Source organism: Pseudoliparis swirei, chromosome 15 (assembly GCF_029220125.1).
Source record: "Pseudoliparis swirei isolate HS2019 ecotype Mariana Trench chromosome 15, NWPU_hadal_v1, whole genome shotgun sequence".
Classification (NCBI taxonomy): domain Eukaryota; kingdom Metazoa; phylum Chordata; class Actinopteri; order Perciformes; family Liparidae; genus Pseudoliparis; species Pseudoliparis swirei.
Genome location: NC_079402.1, coordinates 7,904,944 through 7,924,374, shown reverse-complemented (window position 1 = coordinate 7,924,374; position 19,431 = coordinate 7,904,944). Strand labels below are relative to the sequence as shown.

Genomic DNA, 19,431 nt, shown 5'->3' with positions numbered 1-19,431 from the left:
AGATGGTCTAATGACCACAGGAAATATTACAGCTGGCAACCGCACACCAACATTAATGACACCAGTCATTTAAGAGCCCTGACAAGACTGTCTGTGTGTGTGTTTGTGTGAGTGTGTGTGTGTGTGTGTCTGTAGGTGTGTGTGTGTGTGTGGTACTTGTGAGAATTGGCCCTAATTATAATATAATTACCAAAAGGCAAAGTCTGGGGACAGTGTAACCTTACATTGTGTGATGAGACAGCTGTGGATTCGGCTTTGGGCGCAAGTTCAACTTGTGAACGTTGACCTGCGAATTTGTGCCACTGACCAATAGCACGCCGTATTGAGAGTGTTTACTGTGTTGACCCGCAATTGTAGTGGCTTGTGTGGCAACATGCACTTTAATTTTACTCTTCTCTGGTTTTGGGATCTACAAAAGAATAATGGTTTGCAGATAGTTATGACGCAGGAGTCAATGGTGCAAATGCAAAAAAATCTATATATAATATCTATTCCGGCATGCATTTAAACACTGGGGCGCTTGCTTTGTGACTGTTATCATGTGGCAATTGAGCCATGGATGTCAGGAGAAGATTTTTGCATGAGCAGGAACACATTGATGATCATGACAATGCAGTGCAGTACACAAAAGTTGTGTTTTTAAAGGCGTACGGGCTATTGACACCTCCCCTCATGGTTCAATTCAATTCAGTTTATTTGTATAGCCCAATTTCACAAATTACAAATTTGTCTCGGAGTGCTTTACAATCTGTACACATAGACATCCCTGCCCCAAAACCTCGCATCGGACCAGGAAAAACTCCCAAATAACCCTTCAGGGGGAAAAAAAGGGAAGAAACCTTCAGGAGAGCAACAGAGGAGGATCCCTCTCCAGGATGGACAGGTGCAATAGCATCGGTTACAATTACCTCAAGCTTAAAAACCAATATAGCAATAACTGAATGGTAAATACGTTTGTGAAGAATGAAAGACGTACATTTGATTTAATCTGGAATATGTCCCTGATCCTACACATTACTTTTACACAAACCTCCACATTTTCTTTCTTTCTTTATGTATCCACTCTCTGTTTGCTTCTCTATCTCTTTCTGGCTTCTCCATCTTTCCCTCCCTCATTCCCTACCCTCCTATCTCTCCTATGGGTCTGTATGGAATATTCCAGCCAGGCTCTTACAGTGAACACATAATTAGAAACCACTGAACCTTGACTCCAACATGAGGAATTTTCTCCTATCTGTTTGGGGATGGCTGGGGTGGGGGTGTGGGAGGGTGAAGAGGAGGATGAGGATGGGAGGCGAGGTTCGCCTGTAAAACATATTCATGGTCAAAATACTACACCGGCCTGAAATGGTCGAGTCCTTCAATACAGATATAAGGAGAGGGAGAGCGAGGGACGTGAAGATGAAGCAGCACGGATAAATGGATTGATGGATGGGGTATGGGGGAGAGGGAAGAGGAGGATGGGAAGCGTCAACAGTGAGATGGAAACCCAGAGTTATGGCTCGCCTCCATTAGCTCCGTTTTCCACAGCTAACACTCACATCGGATCATTTGGGTTTGGGTTTTATTTTTCATTAATTGGCCCGCTTCATCAAACAACATGACTCAAAAATAAATTTGACACTAGCAGGTGGTAACATGAATGGTATAACCATTAAAGTCACGCTTTAATTGTTTTTTCGCCCACAATGATTATGCTGCCATTAGCCATACAGAAATAATCAAGCTTCTATTTAATGCGACGATTTGTCCACTACCAACGGCATCTTCAACACAGACGGACGGGACTGTCTGCCTGCACACGCCTCCCAACATGGAACTGTTGAAACCTGTAACTAACGGTTCTAGCAGCGCAAATAACAGCCACAGTGCCATTAACCCAGGAGGGGAACTGGCGGGTGGGCCTTGTGCTTTTTATCGATTATTTTGCTGACAACAGACTAATCAGTATATTAACACTTACTGCTATCATAATATAATTTGTGAAACTATTTGGTAAACTTTCCCCCTGTGTAGCAGTATTAAAATGTTAAAGACCTGCAATGTGATACTTTACCTGCATTCTTTGAGATGGATAGATGGATAGATAGATGGATGGATGGATAGATGGATAGATAGATGGATAGATAGCTGGATAGATGGATAGATGGATAGATAGATGGATGGATGGATGGATAGATACTTTATTCATCCCCTGGGTGGAATTTGTTTGAAGCAGCAGCAAACATGTTTACAATATATACAATAAAATAGCAGGGCAAGAATACATTTAAGAATGTAAATAATAAAGAAAAGAAAATTAAAATTAAAGTGTATACAGTGCATCCATATAAAGTGAAAATGGTGCAAGGTTTATTAATGTGATGTCTCAGCGCGCCTCTCTCCCGACGTAGTGTGTGCACACCTCTAATTTGTGTGACTTTTACCTGACTTTGTCCCTGTATAGCTTTATTATGTTGTCATGGTGGGACCAGCTAGTTATGGTTTCCTATGATGGCTTATTGCCTTTTTATAAAAGGACAGAAGAGCCTTTGGGACAGTTTTCATCACGGCGTGTCCTTGGGAACACGCAGACGTTAACACATTAGCACAGCGCACACACACACACATACGCAGACAGACGCTCACTCCCCCCTCACAACCACACATGTAGGCCATGTAGGCAGCGATGTGCTCACACACCCACATGCAACCTTTTTTTTAATGGGCCCTCCCTTTCGGCTAAAGCAGGAAATGAATGTCCAGCAGCCGAGGCTGTTAATTAACGTTTACGGCTGGAGATGGGCGTTGAATCGTTAGACTGGCTCTTACAGCCTTCACGTCAAAGCTACCACGGTATAAAGAAATCCAATCTCTGTCTGAGACTTTCTGCCAAAGTAATGATGGTGGATCGTGATGTTGATTTGTTTTATGATAGGGATCTAAACAGCACCGATCCCCTTCGTGGGGAGGGGGGTTACAGTATTTGTTTAATTATTTGGTCGCGGCATTGATGGATTCCATTTGACGAAATCCCAAAAAGTCGTTCAACTTGGTGGAATTGTGAAGTCTTTCTTTGCAAGTGCTTCTTTAATATGTTAATGAGCCTCCTGTTTACATGCAGTGTTTCATGGAATCGACTAATAACACAAAATGCCCTGTCATCCGCCCTTTTCACACATCTTTGATTCTGTCATAATGTTCTTCTCTTTTTCGGCTTTTATTTCTCAATTCATCTCACTCCATTGTATGCCTCTTCTGAGCTTTCACTTCTGCTGCTCGCGACAGCCCTATCTGCCTCCCACTGTTGAAACGTTGATTGCGTACCAGCCATGGTGAGAGGCAGTGTGTGACTAACGTGTATAGCATGGACTTTGCGAAAGGCAGCCAACAAAAGCAAATGCCTTGAATGATCGACATGACACTAAGACATCTCACTTTGTACATTGGAAAGTGGATCCTTTCACTCATGACATTGGAGTGGGCGACACGAACATTGAATTCATATCACATTCATATTTTTTTTCTTTCTCTTTGTGGTGACGGTATTATTTAATGGTATTACAGAATTAAAAAGGAAACTCGACTTCACGTCATTCATGGCGTGGCCCGCCCCCCTCCATGCTGCTCACCCGGCTGAGTGAGGACCCTTGGTAAAAGCGAAGCCCTTGGAGATGGAAAAAATGAATTCAATTCAATTCAGTTTATTTGTATAGCCCAATTTCACAAATTACAAATTTGTCTCGGAGTGCTTTACAATCTGTACCCATAGACATCCCTTCCCCAAAACCTCACATGGAATCAGGAAAAACTCCCAAATAACCCTTCAGGGGGAAAAAGGGAAGAAACCTTCAGGAGAGCAACAGAGGAGGATCCCTCTCCAGGATGGACAGGTGCAATAGATGTAATGTGTTCAGAAGGACAGATTTAGAGTTAAAATACATTCAATGAATATGACGGAGTGTATGAATAGTTCATAGTAGGCATATTCCACGATGGAGACCTCCACGATCCATCAGGCAGATGCAGGTAGAGAGGAGTGGGCGGAGTCTCAACAGTGGGCGGAGTCTCAACAGGCCAGTGGCGTAGTTGGTAGCAGGAATTCCATGACCCAGACCTCGATGATCCATTAGGCAGATAGGATCTATGCCGTCTCATAGAGTCCGATGACCCCATGAGACGTGAAGTCAAAAGGACTCCGGGGAGAAAGCAGAGTTAGTAACGTGTGATGGAGAGATGAAAATTCATCCCTAAGGAGAGAAAAAAGAGGAGATAGGTGCTCAGTGCATCCTAAAACGTCCCCCGGCAGCTATAAGCCTATAGCAGCATATCAAGGGGCTGGACCAGGTGGACCTGATTCAGCCCTAACTATAAGCTCTGTCAAAGAGGAAAGTCTGAAGTCAACTCTTAAATGAGCTGACTGTGTCTGCCTCCCGGACTGAAATTGGAAGCTGGTTCACAGTGAAGAGGGATCTGCTGTACCTCGAGACAGAAAGACACACAAAGAAAGCCCTCAATATGTAATGCAAGAACACATCTTGACACACACGTTAACACATCTAAAAAACTTTGGTTTCAACCATCATTTAAAACCAAACTTGATTAATTTCGAGACCCTCGATCAGTTTCACTTGTGCAGTTAGGTTCCCTTCTCAAATCCAAATATAGACACACATGAGCACAACACCACAAATGGCATTTCGCACAAACCACACCGACATCGGTATCAGCTCCAATCACTAAACACCTGTCTGCCAATCTTCTAATAGCACTCTGTCCACGTCCTCTTTACCTGGACCAAGGGAAACTGTGCATGTGTGTGTGTGTGTGTGTGTGAGTCTGCAAACAGCACGTGTGTTATTTGTCTGTGTGTGTTTGTGGGTAAGCAGTCTGACGACCACAGATAAGGTGGCAGTTATCTTATCGTGCTGAGCCAAGCCCTACCCTAAACCCTCACGCACCTCAGGTGTCACAGCGCGCTGGCTTCTCCCCAAGCGTTCTCTCATTTTCATGTCAATTTCACACCATTTTCTGTCTCCTGGTCTCTTGGTCTCTGCCCTCCCTCCCTCCCCTTTTTCTATCTGTCGATTTGCTCCCTCCATCGCCCCTTTTTGAAAGGCATTAAAAGCCCAGTTTGGTCCACTTTTGCTCCTCTTCTCTACCTGCATCCCCTCCCCCCACACTTGCTCTTTAGATGTTTCTTGATATTCATCCACTTGGCCTTGTTATCAATCCGTCCCATCTTTGGCCAACTTTGACAGTGCTTGCTAACCTGCTGATTCCTTCTGAGCCCACATCTGACACACTTTTATGTTCCTCATTTCTGTTAGCCTTTCTTGCATGTCTAAATTTCAATTTCTTGTTTTCCCCTTATCGCTGACCCCCTCTTAGTTCAGGATGGGAATCGGGTCTATTCTCGATTCTCATTATCCGTGGTCAAATAATGACACATATCAGGATGTCGTAGGTTTTCTGTCAATTCAATACAAAATAGTCTCTATGAAATAACCAAATGATTTTGTAGACTCTTGAATTCTGAGGTCCTGGGTCAAGGATGTCGTATGTGTACAGATTGTATAGCCCTTTGAGGCAAATTCGTAAGAGATGCACTTTAGTTTCAAGAACTTTAGTGCTAATCCGATTTTTCAGAGAACTTTGATTTAATGTGAGCATGTTGTTATCAATTTTGTTGAAATTATTGTGTAACATAATATCTCAATTCATTATAATTTATGATGATTTATTTAGTAGATATACCCCAGCTCTAGGGCCACTTGAGAACCAGTTCCAGACTGGAAATTGCATGCCTGCAAGGTTATTCCTTTTATCGATGCTGGCATGTTTTTTCTGACATTTGTGAGTTTCCGTGAATGCACCGAAAATATTTATATAAATAGAACCGAATATTGCATTGGTATCAATACAATCTTTTGAACTCCCATCCTTGCTCTTCTCTTTGACGTTCCCAGACCACCTCACTCATTCTCAATGTCCTTCTCGCTACCTCTCCTTCACTTTTTAATCCTTTCTTGCCACACCTTCACACAGTTATTTATTCACAGCGCAGCGGAGTTGACAGCCTTTTTTATCAACCTGCCAGTCATTTTATCTGTCACTCTTTCGCCTGCCAAGCTGCAGCCCTCAGTCCTTCTCTTTAGCCTCGCAAGACCATCTTAAATCATATCAAGTCAGTGATTCACTGACAGTCCCCTGAGGCATACCGCTGAAATCTGAGCCAATCCAGTGAAATCTAGGGAGCGTTTAGGTGATGATGAGGATTCAGTTAGGTGTTAATTTACATCTTTGAGCTGCCAACTTTTAAGAACAAGCTCTTGAGCTTTAGCATCTCTGAAAAAAATTGTAATGATGCAATCACCCTAAAACAAGCAAACAACCAAGCCCGAGCTGCAATGAAGTAGAAATGGGTAGGAGCACGTTGACGTTTCCGATAATGAGACCAGTTCTTGATCATGTAGCAGCTGGTTAAAAGGCTGATCATTTGCATGAGGACTATGCACCTTCAAGGTACCTCTGTCCCAAGTCAGTGTCTGGCTACCGATGACAGACCATATTGAACAAATGTAGATGTTGCCTTTTCATTTGTGTTTTCTCTTTTGATTCAATGTTTGTATTTGTTATTTTACATGAAATGTGTTATTTTGTTATTTAATTTTGCTGAATGGCCAGTTAAATGTAATTGTAAGTAGCCCTGGTTTAGTTTTTTTTTTACATCCCCCCACTTTATTTTCCATGATGCAAATGTTAATGTCAATCACTTCAACATCCACATTCTTAGTCCTTCCCATTAACTTTAATTTCAAGCAAAACAATCAGTGTCAATGTTCCTCCTTGCTTCATCTCCAACACTCCTCTCGGGGAAAAAACCATTTAGCTTTTCTATCTCCATCTCCCACCAAATATGACCATCTTTGTCAACCTGTCAGCTTCCCTTTTCTTCCGTCTATTAGATGAAGCCTTTTAGTTTCATTTACCTTGTATCCCTCCTTCCCTTTCACCCTCCCGCCCTTGCATTCCCATCTGAAACCAAGTTAGACAGTTGTTATCATTCTGCCAGAGGAGAGAACCATATATATGTTTTTTAAATCTTTTCCTACACCATTCTTGCCTCCCTTCTGCTGTCACTGCATTTACATCTTGAGGTGCAGAGGTAGACGCATGCAATAATGAGAGGGGTGAGTTTCCCCTGAGCACCCCACTGGGCTTTCACTTTCCACTCTCTATCCTTCTCCCTGCCTTGAAGGTTCATTATTATAATTTTTCTCTGTTTGCTATTCTTTGTTTATCTCTCTCCCTTAGCTTTTACGATGACATTTTTTTTTTAAATCACTTTTGAAGTTCTGCATTCAGTTCTAGATTTGCAGGAAGAAATAGCATTCAGCCACATTGGTCAAACCAAAATGTGGCTAATAGAAATACCTAAACCGTATACATATCAGGCCATTGGGGGGGAAAAAGCCTTATCCAATCATTATATTTAAGTCAGAATAGTCAATAATAGATTAAACCCTTTTTGAAGAAACTGTGTTCTATTTTGTCATTTTGAAGCATCTGATTGATGCAGAGCATGGTTCCTGAATCTTTCTCAGTAAAAAGCTTCAACAGCCTTCTGCCTTGACTTCCCCCTGACACTCCGGGCATGTGAATAGCTTCCTGATTCTACTTCTGATCTGTCGAATGCTGACATTAAATGAACTCTTAGGAATGAAGTTTGGTTGGCATATTTTATTTTTTGCTTCACCCTGGCAGATTATTTTCCAAACACATCCTTCCTCAAAGGGATTTAATACTGGTGGCTCATGGTTTATAAAGCCCAAATTTGACTTACTTTCATATTCAACATGCAATTATTACTCCAAATCAACCCACAATGCTGTTTTAAGAGCTGACATCAAAAGTTCACCTCTTCCGCTGTATTATTTTCTTTTTTTTGCCTGCCAGTATAATTTAAACACAGTTTAAGCTCAAGATTAGATTGTTTTAATGCCACTCAGTTGTGAACAAAAGGCGCGTTTTGGGAATTGCAAATAATGAGTAATAGCCCACAGTTGTCTTTCCTGTGCTGTTGTGAAATCAAAGGTTGTTATCATTACATGATATTCTAGTCAGAAGTTACAATGTCAGTCTTTCTCCCAGCATAGAGCAACGCATGTTCTGTTCTTGTTCTGTTCGTATCTCTATTCTTGCAACTACAATCAATGTGTCTGCATCGTACACGTGTGTGTTTGTGCACATCATATGTGATCATTCTGTCTGTGTCTGAATCCAAGCAAGACACATTGAAAAAGAATGGTTTTATTTACTCAAACTTGAAAATCAATGAATAGAAAACCACTTCAACTTGAGCATGACCACAGTTGACCGCTAGCACCAAGTAATGCATCTTTCTTGAGACATGAATCTATAATGCTGAGGTCCACAACAGACATTGAGCTACAAGTTACAAAGGAACAAAAGGAACATGCAACACATTATATAATACCTTTATAAAGCTGGAGATAGTTTCCAAGTTTAAATACAAATCTGACTTTGATCTGTATTCTTTTAAAACAAACAAAAGTCATGCTGAATATCTCACATTAAGCAATGGATGAAGTTGTGGGCTCCCCTATAGCTCCTGTAGAGTTGGTTCTGACCAAACACCCGGCCTGCAGTATACAGGGGCTCTCTTCGGCTGGACCATTGGACATGAGGACACAGTTAAGCCAGACAAGACAGAGACTAAAAAAGCCACGTGGTAAATGAAGTCAGTGCGATGTGTAAACCAATGTGTCACTTTCTAACTTGACGACATAGATGTAAAAACAAAATCGATTTTTTTAGGAAGCAGAGCTTAGCCTGCGAAAAGACGTGTCGCCGAAATTAGGCTTCACACCTCTCTCTCACACACTCCCACACATACTTCACAAGGTTGTACATAACATGCCGTTATTTATATGGTGTGATCCTGTATGACAGGACCGCTGAACCCATACGTCCTGCTCGGCATGAACATCACGGCTCCGAATTTTGCGTTAGTTAGAATTACGTTAGTCTGTCTGTAACCGTGCTTTACCCATTGCTAATTAAAGAATGTGCGTACGTTCTGAAAATGTGGCCAAAACTGTCACTTCAAAACTTCGATCGTCCAGCCTCTCAGCCAGCTCGGCGATGTAATCGAGGCACAGGTTCTAACACCGTGAGCGAGGGGAACGTTGTTAAATGTCATACATTATGTATGCACTTTACTGACATTTACATGAGAAACTACGCAGTGTCACTTTTAAAAGCTTTGTAAAGAGCGGCTGCGCTGGCTGCATACTCACACATAATGCACACACATTTCAATTACAACCCTTCCTTTCTTCCTCACTCTCACCCCATTTCATGATGTGAGCCAAACGAAACCCTCTCTGTCCATTGCCCCTTTGTCCTGTTTGTTTTCATTACATTACAGTATGACAGAGACATTAGAACGAGCAGAGCGAACAGGATCCGAGATAAAGCATCTGCTGCAGTGATGTCAGATGGCAGTTATGAAGCAGATCATGAGGCTTACAGTCTGAACTCTGTGCCTCCGCGTTGCTCTCTTAACCTCTGACACGCCTCATGTGTCTTGTTCTCACTGTTACATTTCCTTTTCTTTTAGTGATTTCACTATTTTTACCACTTGTCAATACCCTCTTTTGAACTTGTGATGCTGTCTACCTTGAAATTCCATCTGAATCAACAGAATGGGGTGAGGAAGGGACTGATAACGCCTTTAGCCAACAGTTACTTATTTTTCATTAATTATTAATCGGAGACTTACTCGCCTCCATTAGATCCATGCTGTGCTGTGTTTTTTGCTCGACTGGTGAGCACAATCTCTGAGTAAACGGGCAAGTCGACCTACTGTCAGCCGGTTTACCAGTCACTATGCCCTGAGTGAAATTCTCTGTCTCTCCATAATCTTTCCGCCATCATCTTCTTAACCCGATACCCTTGCTTGCTAAGAATAGCCCTGGCCTTAATAGAACAGGCAGGGAAACATAGAAGAAGGGGAGTATTGGGAGGCTGCTGGCTGGATTCTCATTGGATTTTGTGCAATGTGCACTTCAGTGGCTCCTATGACTCCTTTCAGCCCACTGATTTATAGTTGTACCGCTGACGGGGTAACCTTTTAATTTTCTGTCATCCCTTTCGCTGTCCGAGGTTGTAATAGCAAATGTGGGATTGCTTGAGAAATAAATCACATTTGCAGGTGAATGTCTGTGTTGGAAACCTTTTTCGGTTAGACCTTAAACAAAGGCGTGTGTAGCTGCGTGAGGTGGACGAAATAAAGAATTTGCAACTTGGGTGAAAAGAGTGGAAAAGTAAAGAGTGCAAGTGGACCATATTCCTAAAAATCTTGTTACGCCGTTAAATGACAGAAAAAGACTCCCAGGAAACTAACAAATACATTATATCCCAGCTTTTGGCTGGTGGCTGCTGCAAATCCCCCCTCCTCCACCACCACACATACACAAACACACACACACTTTTGTGTTTGCTGCAATCCTTTATCCCTACAAACTAATCTCAATGACATCTGTTTGTAAAGTGCATTATGGGATGCTGGTAGTCATGGCAAACTGCAACGTCTGTCACTGACTGAGCGAGCTTCATAACAAAAACAGTGGGACATTGTAATTTATAGGGGGGGGGAATCCTTTGATTTTCATTTATTAGTACATGTGCTTATGGTTTACAATGAATACAAAAGTAATCCAGTGTTCGATACAAGACAACAAGTTTTCTTTTGCATTTCAAATTGAAGGAACTCTGTCACCATATCGAGAGCCACTGACAGGCAATCGTAATTCTCCCAATCTCGCATCTTAAACCCTAATGGTGCGTTCACACCGGACGCGGCGAAAAAATTATCGACGCGTCTGACGCAGCAGTCTCGACGCGCGTCGAAAAAAGTGTGTTCACACCAGACGCGTCGGGGGCGGAATAATAAATGGTTCGAGGAACGACAGGACCGCAGAGTACATCCACTTTTTAGTGGACTGAGCTGCACTCCCACTGCGCTTCTCGCTGCTCTCTCTCTTCTTCTCTCTTTGATACGTGTCTCTGAGACTTTTCCAGATCTCCTCTGCCATGAAACACATATGCCGGCGGTTGGTTCAAAGTAAAGTACAACAAATAGCTTCTCCGACCTTCTTCCACGCTTAATCTTTATAGCTACGGTTTCGGTAAGTAAAAAGAGTTGTGTCATAAAGTTCAGGGTGCCCACAGACGGCGACAATAATCTTTTCCTCCATTTTTTAAACCGGCAGGACGATGACGAGCGGAGCTGCTCAACGCTGATTGGCTGACGCAACTATGACTCACGCGTTTTTGCTGCCGGAGTTGGGAAATTTCAACTCGCGCGTCGACGAGCTGCGTCTGTTCGCTCTGTTCACTCAGTTCGCCCCGCGGCAAACCCTCTGTTCGTGCTGCTTCAAACGCGTCTGACGCGCTGCTCGCTGGAAAATACGCAGCTACGCAGCTTCTACGCAGCTTCTACGCAGCTGTGCATTGACTTTGCATGTAATCTCGACGCGCGTCGAAATTTCGACGCGTCCGGTGTGAACACACCATAAAATGCCCTCTGGGTTGGGTGGTTTAACAATAGTTGCTGAAGGATCAGAAAATGTGGAACATAGGTGACATATCTCTGCTAAAAATGGACACTCAACATTTGGCCCGAGGACCCAGAGTTCTTGTACAATTGCATTGACAGTGCCACAGGTGAAATGTGACATGTCCCCCCCATTGGTGAGATTGATTTATAGGAGTTTGTTGCTCAGCACTTGCTTTAAACGGAATAAGTTGAATACAATTCAATCTTTGTAATGTTGGTGGATCTATCTGTTTTCAATTTCATCCTAATGTTACATTTAAAATAAAAAAAAGTAGATTCGTCACCCACTTCTTTGAAACAGTTCAAAGCTGCAGCCTTCGGCACTAAAGAAACTGTTTTCCTCAGAACATCAGTTGAGAGAACAGTTGAGTTGTCCGGGAACGTACTTTAGTTATTAGGGCTGACTGAATCAAGATGACTTTACAATTATACAAGGAATACTAAGAGAAAGTTCATGCTGGGCTGTTATAGTGTTACGATTGAATAATAATGACAGGTAATGATAAGTATGGAGTTTGGATATCTACAACACAGGATTTAGGGTCATCTGCTCCTATGGGGGTGTTGAGAAGACACATGCTGAGTATGTAATTACCTCTCACTGTTCGCATTCACATCTCATCTCATTTAATCCCTCTCTCTCTGTACTAGCTACTGTATATTTAGCTCCCTCCCATTATTCACTTCTGGTCTTTCTCTCACTCCACAGTCTCCACATAAATATTTTTTAGCCTGGCCTGCTAATACTGTCACACTCCGTATCTGGAACGAGCATGTGGGATTTGATTTTTACTGATTTGCTTGGTTCTGTTCAGGGTATTTTTATTTTGTGATTTGCTTTTTTGTTTTGGTGTTGTTCTGATTTGTGTGCGCCGAGCTTGTGTGAAATGCTGTGGTGTCATCTAGAGAGTTAAGGAACTGCTGAATTGGAAAAGTACAGCTGGTGTCAAAGTCTGGAGGAGGCAGAGGCCTAGAGTTGAAAAAGAAAAGACACAGAAAGACCAAGAGAGACCGAGACGAGGAGAGAGGCAAACAGAGGAGGAACAAACCAGGAGAGGGAGAGCGTCTTAAAAGCCATGTTTCATTTGATAGCACGTTTCTCTCTCTCTCTCCCACCCCTCCTGTACTCTTCTCTTGTGTTCCTTTCTCTCTCTCTCTATCTCTCTCTCTCTCTCTCTCATACGTAGCCTTTCAGCCACTGATGCCTTTTAAGAAACCGAGAACAAGGGCATAATATTAAAAAAAACAAGCAAAATATCGAACACAGTAAATTCAGAATTATCTCCGATGAAAGATGCAAGGAGACACGATATTATGCAAGTCACCAAACTATTGTTACAGAACTGTAACCCTATGGGACGCAGCACGAAGGCAACCCGGTAGTAAAAAGCCCCTTTGTACAACCCGTGCAGGAAGAAATCCTGGACAAAATCAAGCAATTGATGCCCTGCTTAGAACATAATGTACAAGAGGAGGCCATACCATGTGTTTCCTCTCATCTATATTAAGAACAACTATTTATAAGCTTTCTGGCTTTTAATGCTCTCGCTGTAGTTAATGCATCGAGGTGAGTTGTCTGCTGGGGCGCTGATCATCACTGGCCCAGAGTACATAATCGTTACATGGTTGGCTTTCGACCGAAACCTTTCGCTGGCCAGCGAAAGGTTTTCTCTTCCAAACGCATCCATGGAATAATTAAGTGATACATTTAGTCTTTATTTGATTAATGATGGAATCATAACTTTTACACATAATTTAACTGTCAGTTGAGAAGTAGTTATTTTGTCTACTCCCCAGGTACCAGCTGCTTTATACTTCTGTTTTTGTTGGTTTGTATTGTGATGTTCTTATAATAATAATAATAATCATTTATATTATATAGCGCTTCTCAAGGCACCCGAAGTCGCTTTTTTACAGAGTGCAGAATCCAGTAGTCATACACGCACACAGTCATACTGGTGGTGGTAAGCTACATCAGTAGCCACAGCTGCCCTGGGGCAGACTGACAGAAGCGTGGCTGCCATTCAGCGCCTACGGCCCCTCCGACCACCACCAACATTCATTCACATCCATATGACCGGGGTGAGGCTGCAGTGCATGTCTTTATGATGGTGGGGGAAACCGGAGTACCCGGAGGAAACCCACGCAGACACGAGGAGAACATGCAAACTCCACACAGAAAGGACCTGGAACGACCGGGATTCGACCGGGATTCAAACCCAGGGCCTTCTTGCTGTGAGGCGACAGTGCTAACCACTGAGCCACCGTGCTGCCCTAAGCAAGGAAACACGATATTATAGCAGTGCTGACTGTTGGTTCCATATTTCTTGGACAGAAAATAGAAGATATTCGTCTGGACAGCTGTGGGAAAGTGAAATATTTGTTGTCCTGGTGCTCTCAAGTCATGGTAAAAGTTGACTCAATCAAACTGAACATTTTAGTTTAATTCAGTTGGACCTATCCTTTTCTATTCTCCTTTATTGTGCAGCTTTTATGTGCCCCACTAGACCACTTCATCAGGAGCGTGACGTGGCCGTGGTAACAGCCGTTTTACAGCACAGCAGATTTGGATGATGTCCGTGGCACGCTAACTTACCATGAAGCGAAGCTAGTGAGGTTTTGTGCGTGAACCCATGACTGTGTGTAGTAGACGGCATGTGAAGAAGCGTGTAATAAGCTCACCTGTCCCTGGCTGCAGAATGATGGGCAGGTGGAGAGAAGTGAAACCAGATGGAAAGAAGGAGCGATGGCGAAACCAATGCACAGAGTAGATACGGCTGCACTGGACTGCCCATGGATATATTTCGATCTTGACTTTGCTGATTAAATAAACCCTATCATAAAAAAAGTTCTGGGAGATAGATATTGCTGAGAGGATGAGGCTGGAGAAGCAGGTTTGGGGGAGAACTTTAGGAGATTATTGCGTTTACATTTTTTTGAAGCAGGATGTTATCTATATTAAAACATAAATTCCAACCAATTAAAGTTTATTACTGAATGTTTTTAAGTATGCTTAAAATATAGGGCTGATGTATCTTGGTTTTTGGTCGTTGCAATATTCTTTTTTTTACAAACAATTACAACCAAAAGCTGTATGAGACATTTTTAGGCGACCAGAATGTTACAATATCGATAATAAACTAAAAAGATGTGATAAAAGGGTTGGTTATAAAAGACAAAAAAACACTGACAACTCCCAGAGGTGACCACTCTGTGGTAGCGACCTGCCAATCAAGGTAGACCATCCCTAAATCACAACCTGCGTCATGGACCATTATTTATTAAATTAACTGTATGAAATGTACTATATTGAAAAATAATTGAAATTAGCGACAATGTTGTTGAGTGAGAGGTATGATTATTTTCTTTCAGATTTCTGTACAATCAGACTTCTTTTTGCAACCAGAGGAGTTGCCCCCTGATGGTCGTCAAGTTGAATGCACTTCCATAACAGCTTCACTTTTAAAAAAACGGGGGTTGCTGTCTGGCCGTGACGAGTGTGGCAGATGTCTAAAAAGCAATGGGATAGTCACTTTGGAAAACAATAAATCCACCCCTGTTTTTTTACTGACTGCTGAATCTTCTGCTGAAGCACTCAAATCCTCTACTGCATGTTTCGTCTATGAATGCAGTGACTAACTCTGGGTTGTTTTTGACAGGGCGAAGAGGAGGATTGCTCTGACATCTCATCCTGTACAAGGTAAACTGACAAGACACTGTACATGTTTTTTGCTCCTGTTCGAAAACTGCTACAACCCAATTTCAGTTACTATCTCGTTGTACTTAGACCCATTTCATTTTCCACGTAAATAGACATAACGTTATGCTCTCATCCTTTTGTCTATCCTGCTCATACATTAAAGCAGAAAATATGCACGGTAATATAAACGTTTTCTCACATCACATGGAATCTTTGAAGATGAGGCTTTCAGTGGGGAGCAGTGGGCACTCTGTAAGAGATCAAGCCCTCAGAAATGCTGTGGGAAGGTTGTGAGATTATGTTTTCGGCCTCTTGAATCGGCAATAAGATTAAGCGAACTACGCTCAGTCGATAAATTTGAGAATACTGTCGGAAAAGGTCACACGCGATCCGAGCGGCTGACCTTAAACCCCATGGCGAGAACCTCTGGCCTGCCAGTATGGTGGTCTGTGCTTCTCTGTCAGTAACCCGTCTCTGGCTGTATCTGGCTGGCGTGGTGACATGCGCGTGTCAGCAGCAGGATGTGTGTTTGTGTGTGTGTGTGTGTGTGTGTGAGCGTGTGTGTGTGTGGCGGCGGGGGGGCGTTGAAAGGACTCCTTGGAGGCAGATAGAATTCCTCCATCCAAAAATGTCAGCAAGACACACATATGTCGGCGCTCCAATATGGGAAACTTCAGACATGTGGACACGCAGGTGATGTCACACAGGCGCACACAGCCGGGACAGGAAATAAGCAGACGGAGCAGACACACACGTAGACAGATATCCAGATTTCGTGAAGGCCACGGCCATGCATTCTTGCTGACAGCTCAGGACTCTAAGGTTACATATAGGGAAGGCCATGCCTGCCGCAATGCTTTGAACGCTAATAGTATGTATACACACTTTTATTAACGCGCAGAGACCCGAAGCTTAAGTTTAATGCCACTCACAAAAAAAGACAGAAAATAAAAGCCTACATCTGATCTTTACAGGTTTATTTTTTACCATGAATGACAGATGATGAATTAGCGAATGCAAATTCCTGCTCAGTCAGCAGCTGCACCAGAGGAATCGTGGGTTAAGGGCCCTGCTTCAGGGCAGCTTTTATAGTCGCTGTGGGAGGGAAGAGCATCACTCATTAGCTTTCCCCGGCCGAACCAAACGTCCCCAACCCGGGCCGGTTCCGACACAAGTTCTGCTGACGCCTTGGGCTCCTGCTGACAGGCAGGTGTAATGCACTGCAATTGCTCCACAATTCTGTTTTCGCCAGAACTGTAATTTAATTTCACTTAAGAAAATGTATTGTCCCCCTTTCAGGACATTTGTCTCGCAGCAAGGTATATGTCATGTTGCATAATCGTAATTAACAAAGAACTGAGATTTTGGAAACACATTAAATATATCAAAAAGACTCTCAGAAGAGTAAGAATTTCTGTCCATCGAGGATTCAACATTCAACTTTTTTTTTACACCTTGAGGAACTCAAATGTTAAGTTTTTCTTTGAACAGAGTTGTTTTGACTTTTAAGGACACCAAGGAAGGTGTAAACCCAGTCTTTACAATGACTTAAATCCTCAAGCATAGATCATTCTTATGTGGTCCCTAACCATATCCTTGGACATTGTTATCTGTATGGCCTTGATTTACAATGCTAACTTGTCCGATTGATGTGAGCGAGAATAATTATATTCAGGTTAATAACTGCACTGACGATGGGACATCATTGCTTGAATCGTTGACAACACTGTTCACCACAGAATCCAAGTTATATTGAGCCCTTAAAGGTCACTGATAATTTAATCAGAGGCAAGGGTATGCAAAGTAATATATTTTCTACAAATGACAGGACGGTCGAATAAAACCATAAACACGTCAGAGGGCATAACCTTTTTAAAGTTAAAATGTTAAACTCCTTGACACAGTTCTGATGAAGTTGGACAACTTTTAGTTAGTTATAGGGTTGTTTTAATTGTATGTATGTTTTATATATATATATATATATATATATGATGTATATCAGTATATTAAAAAAACTGTGTAGTGATACTGTTGTGGGCCAAATAAATTGAAAGTATCGTAAATTGTATCGAGCTAACTATCTAACTTTCCATAACGAAATTACCAATCCACAATCACAGGTTTTAACCCCCGATCAGCTGTGAATTCAAATTTGCCTCCGTGAATTGGTGCACTGGTAAGATGACATCCTTTCTTTTTATCTTCCTTTCTCACACTCTCCGACGGCTGCCATTGGTCCCTGATGGCATGCATGTCAGCAAAGTGCTTAGTAGACACCACCATGTCATCTACACTTGTACAAGCTCACAGTGCGTCTGTGTGTGGGGTCGTGAGTAATGTGAGACTGTGTGTGTTGATCCCTGGGGGTTGCCTTGTCGCCAGAATCACCTTCACACACACACACCCACACACACACACGTGCGCACACACACGCACACAGTCTCTCACTCTCTGTCTACTGCTGTAAACACACACACACACCACACACATATGTGCACACACTTGAGTATTCCAGATCATATTGACACTGATTTATCCATAATGTACCCTCTACCGGCGCCTGATTTATTTATCAAATGCAGTTGGGTGCAAATTGACTTTGAAATTGACTTTTATTTTTTTCAATTATTAAGTTGTTTTTGTCCTTTGCTGTGTGTGTGTGTCACTTGAGAGACAGTTCGGCACTAATGGATTCGATATAACCTCAAAGGTGCTCCACGCTCACACATGATGTAAAATCAGGATGTTTTTTTGTCCTTTTTACAACATCTAATATTGTGTAATTGTCCCCTCAGCCAGAGTTGAATAGCTACCATTGGACATGTCTCAAGGATCTTTAAAAAAAAAAAAAAACTATTTCTAACATAACCTCGACATCTCGAGAAGTAAAGTACTTAAAAGTTTAAAAGACAACTACTTCATCTCAGATAAACTTTGAAAACGTTAAGTTATTCCAATCATCATCATTTGTACCAACCACAACCGGATCTTGAATGATTCATTTGTGAAAAAGCAGTGCACATAAAGGTGTGTGTGTGTGTGTGTGTGTGTGGGTTGCGTTTTGAAAATGTTGGAATTTCACTTGTATTGATATCAAATACTACATTTCTGGTATTGATACACCCCGAGACAATAGCGTATAGTGATATAGATCCAGGATGGAGATATTTTTATGCATTGTCTTTGAGGCAAGACATCAGTTTGAGTATCACTGGTTACCATCTCTGACCTCGCACTGCTGACATGGGAGAGATAAGGCGAGGAATAATACCAGTGTTGTCCTGACTGCGTAGACAAGGAAACCTTCAGGCCCCTCTCGCTGGCTCTCGCATATTACCAGGCATTGTTGACGTTAGCGTTGTCTCGATGTACCTATGCACATTGACGAGGCAATATTAAGCGCCCGTTGCCATTCTCTGTAACCTAGAATTGCTGACAAGGGATAAGCCAAGGAATTGTATTAACCCAGCCGTGTCCTGATCATGCTGACAAGACACTATTTTCTCTCCCCGTTGCTGCTGTTAGACAGCTCTATACACATGGCAAGTGCAGCTGAGAGCAGTGTGTCTGCTCTGTAAGATACCATTGCTGACAAGCCAGTGCACTGTGGTCTTAAGCACTGTTGACCAGGGAACAGTGAGGCGAGGAATAGAATTAAGGCTGGCTGTATCGACAGCACATGTTGACAATGCAGTTGTGAGCGCTGCATATTTGCGTCTGACACTGGAGGCCCGGTGATGAGCTTCTTGCTATTCCACACCCATGTTAGCATGGCGAGGGTCACATTGACATCTGCAATCTGGGGGAACTTGAGCCTATCTTTCCTGCAAACATTGTGAGTGTTGTGCATGTGTGCCCATTGATAGGGATTAGCCAAGATGTGTGAGCCTGGCTCCTCGGGATGGCCCCGGTTGTCGTGGAGGTCAATGCATGTATGTGTGTGTGTGTGTATGTGTGTGTGTGTGTGATTGTGTATTTGCCAGGCGGTGGGGGGTTAGACCCGGATTGTAATGACAATGGAGAGGAATTTAAATGAGAGAAAAGAGGGATCTGGGACGTTTGCAAGGAGGATGGAAGAGGCTTTGGCACCATTGTTATTCTTCCT

The 19,431-nt window shown here is 42.6% G+C and overlaps 1 protein-coding gene across 1 annotated transcript in view; it reads left to right on the top strand.

Moving 5' to 3' along the window:
• The window catches only part of cntfr (ciliary neurotrophic factor receptor), a 230,823-nt gene that overhangs the window by 26,326 nt on the left and 185,066 nt on the right, over positions 1-19,431 (top strand). The window contains exon 2 of the mRNA XM_056433004.1: positions 15,286-15,326. The gene's annotated coding sequence lies outside the window, so the exon portion shown is untranslated. The remainder of the gene's footprint in view (positions 1-15,285; positions 15,327-19,431) is intronic.